Source organism: Vigna umbellata, chromosome 9, assembly GCF_029865625.1.
Source record: "Vigna umbellata cultivar VRB3 chromosome 9, Vumbellata_1.0, whole genome shotgun sequence".
Taxonomy (NCBI): domain Eukaryota; kingdom Viridiplantae; phylum Streptophyta; class Magnoliopsida; order Fabales; family Fabaceae; genus Vigna; species Vigna umbellata.
This window is the reverse complement of record NC_142173.1, coordinates 52,029,949-52,034,064: the sequence shown is the minus strand read 5'-3', so window position 1 is coordinate 52,034,064 and position 4,116 is coordinate 52,029,949. Positions and strand designations below refer to the sequence as shown.

Below are 4,116 nucleotides of genomic sequence, written 5' to 3'. Positions count from 1 at the left end.
GAGCTTGTGTATTATTTCCAGCTTACATGAATTTATCAGGTTTGAGCAACAATGTGGTCTAGTTTAATGGGCTAAATTATGTTGATTGGTCAGAACAAATTCAGTTCCAACTGGTGTGTTAGACTTGGATATGGCAATTATGATGGATGAAATGCCCGCAGCCATTACAAAGACCAGTACAAGTGATGAGAAGTATCTTTATGAGGCTTGGCATAGGTCTGACAGGCTGTCACTAAACTTGATGTGCATGTTTATGGCAGAAAATGTAAACCCTTTTATGCCTAAAACGGAAAACACGAAGGAATTCATGAAAATGATCAAGGAGTACTCACAATCAGACATAACTGACAAGTGTATTGTAGGAACTCTTATGAGTGAGCTGACTACCAAAAAGTTTGACTGGTCGCAGCACATACATGACCATGTAACTGGAATGGCTAATATAGCAGCAAGATTGAAGTCAATGCGAATGGAGGTGAATGAGTCTTTTCTAGTACAATTCATCATGAACTCTCTTCCTCCTGAATTTGGCCAGTTCCAAGTGAACTATAACACTCTTAAAGATAAATGGAACTTTTAAGAAATCAAAGCCATGTTGGTACAAGAGGAAGGGAGATTGAAGAAAATGAAAGATCATTCTATCCATCTCACAACTATGAAGATGCTAGCTTCAGTAAAGCCAAATCAGGAAAGAAGAACAAGAATGACAAAGCCCCAATGAAAGTGAATAAGGGCAGTATCCAGAAGGACCAGAAATGTTTCTTTTACAAGAAAGTGGGCACTTCAAGAAAGATTGTCTGAAAACAAAATCTTGGTTTGAAAAGAAAGGTACTTTTTATGTTTCTGTAAGTTTTGAAGCAAATATAATTGAAGTGCCTAATAATACTTGGTGGTTGGATTCTGGAGCTACCACTCATGTTTCTAATATTATGTAGGGATTCCTTTCAATCCAGCCCATAAAAGGAACTAAAAAGTATTTATTATCTGAAGGCACGAATAGAAGGAATTGGGTCTTACAGATTGATTCTAGACACTAGTTATTGTCTGAATCTTGAAAAGTGTCTCTATGTTCCTGGTTGTTCTACGAATTTAATTTTGTTGCAAAGTTGGATTATTTAGGTTTTAACTTTAAGATTGAAAATGGTATTTTTCATTTGTATAAACTTTCGTACTATTATGGTTCTGATACATTATTGGATGGTTTATATCGTTTAAATCTTGATGTTAATTTTTCTGAATCCTTGTTTAATGTTGAACATGTTGTTGATGGAAAATGTAGTGTAGGAAATGAATGTGCTGCTTTCTTATTGCATAAAAGATTAGGTCACATATCCAAAGAAAGGATGTTGAGGTTAGTGAAAAATGAAATTTTACCTTAATTGGATTTTGATGACTGGGATGTATGTATTGATTGTATTAAGGGTAAACAAACAAAACACATATCAAAATATCTCACCACAAGAAGTAGTCAACTTCTTGAGTTAATACACACTGATATTTGTGATCCTTTTGACATTAAATCTTGGAGTGGTGAAAAATATTTTATCTCCTTTATTGATGACTTCTCACGTTATTGTTATATATATCTATTACATGAAAAATCTCAATCAGTGAACGCCCTTGAGGTGTTCATAAATGAGGTGGAAAGGCAATTAGATAGAAAAGTAAAAGTGGTGACATTTGATAGAGGTGGTGAATATTATGGTAAAACTGATGAGAGTGGACAATGTCCAGGTCCATTTGCAAAGTATCTTGAAAGTCGGGGTATATATGCACAATATACAATGCCCGATACACCACAACAAAATGGTGTAGCAGAAAGGCAGAATCGTACTCTTAGGGATATGGTTAGGAGTATGTTAAGTCATAGTAATATTCCTTTATCTTTGTGGATGTATTCATTAAAGACTGCTGTATATCTGCTTAACATGGTTCCTAGCAAAGAAGTTTCTAAAACTCCTTATGAACTATGGACTGGAAAGAAACCCAGTTTAAGACATCTTCATGTTTGGGGTTGTCCAAGAGAGGTAAGGTTATATAATCCACATGAAAAGAAGCTTGATGCAAGAACCATTTGTGGTTAATTCATCAGTTATCCTGAAAAATCAAAGGAATATAGATTTTATTGCCCTAACCATAGTATAAGAATAGTTGAGTTTGGAAATGCTCGGTTCATTGAAAATGGTCAATTTAGTGGGAGTGAGGAATCACGAATAGTGGAGATTCAAGAGCATACTGATAGTGTTTCTACATCTAATGTCTCTTATGAAGTTGTTATCCCTCTTGTTGTATCATAGTCACACAACAAGCAGAGACAACAAGTTAATGTTCCAATCTCATAAAATGAACATATAAATATTGAGCCAATTGACAATGAGCAAGTCACAAATGAACAAGTCATAAATGAGCAATTGATAGAGGAACCATAAGAAGTGGCATTAAGAAGGTCTGTAAGGGAGAAAAGACCTGCTATTTCGTATGATTATGTGGTTTACTCTGTTGAACATGAATGTGACTTAAGCATTGATGAGGATCCAATCTCTTTCAGATAAGCCATGGAAAGTAATAATTTAGAGAATTGGTTGAATGCTATGAAATAAAAATTGAAATCAATGGATGAATATAAAGTATGGGATCTAGTTGAATTGTCTAAGGGTTCAAAAAGAATCGGTTGTAAACATGACTCAAAAGGTAATATTGAAAGGTATAAAGCTAGATTAGTTGTCAAAGATTTCACTCAAAAGGATGGCATTGACTACAAAGAGACCTTCTCTCCTGTTTCTAAGAAGGACTCTTTGAGAATTTTTTTGGCTTTGGTGGCTCATTATGATTTAGAGCTTCACCAAATGGATGTAAAGACCGCTTTTCTGAATGGTGACTTAGAAGGGGAAGTTTATATGGACCAACCAGAAGGTTTCACAATAACAGGAAAAGAAAATTTGGTGTGTAAATTGAAAAAATCAATATATGGACTGAAACAAGCTTCTCGACAATGGTATCTAAAATTTAATGATATCATAATTTCATATGGTTTTGTAGAGAACATCGTTGACCGGTGTATATATATAAAGATCAGTAGGAGTAAGTTTGTTATATTGGTTCTATATGTTGAAGACATTCTTCTTGCTGCTAATGATATTGGTATGTTACATGATGTAAAGAAGTTTCTCTCTAGCAACTTTGAAATGAAAGATATGAATGAGGCATCTTATGTGATAGGAATAGAAATATTTCGTGATAGATCACAAAGATTGTTAAGTTTGTCTCAAAAAGGCTATATTAACAAAGTATTAGAGAGATTCATAATGGAAAAATGCTCTCGTGGAGTAGTTCCAATTCAAAAAGGGGACAAGTTTAGTCAAATGCAATGTCCCAAGAATGATTTAGAATGAAAGGCCATGGAGTCCATTCCTTATGTGTTAGTGGTTGGGAGTTTGATGTATGCTCAAACTTGTACTCGGCCAGATATCAATTTTGATGTTCGAATGTTAGACCGATATCAAAGTAATCCCGGAATGGATCACTGGAAAGCTGCAAAGAAAGTTCTTAGGTACTTACAAGGTACCAAAGAATACATGCTCACCTATAGAAAGTCAGATCATCTCGAAGTGATTGACTACTCGGATTCAGACTATGCTGAATGTGTGGATTCAAGAAAATCCACATTTGGGTATGTTTATCTATTAGCTAGAGGAACAATTCTTGGAAAAGTGCAAAACAATCAGTCATTGCTACTTCCACCATGGAGGCTGAATTCGTGGCATGGTTTGAGGCCACGGTTCATGCTTTGTGGTTGTGGAACTTTGTATCAAGGATTGGCATTATTGACAGTATTGCTAGACCAATAAGGATTTATTGTGATAATTCTGCAACCGTCTTCTTCTCTAAAAATGACAAGTACTCAAAGGGTTCTAAACACATGGATTTGAAATACTTGTCGGTCAAAGAAGAAGTGCAGAAACATAGTGTTGATTGAGCATAGTAGTATGAATTTGATGATAGCAGATCCGTTAACTAAAGGACTACTGCCCAAAACTTTTATTGGCCATGTTGAAAGTATGGGCATTATGGATAAGTCAATATTAACATGATGATGTTATCTATCTATATGGATAT

General features: G+C 34.9%; 1 pseudogene; it reads left to right on the top strand.

Moving 5' to 3' along the window:
• The first annotated feature begins 3,398 nt into the window (after nucleotides 1-3,398).
• Nucleotides 3,399-3,848, top strand: LOC124842742 (secreted RxLR effector protein 161 pseudogene; annotated as a pseudogene).
• Nucleotides 3,849-4,116: the final 268 nt, after the last annotated feature.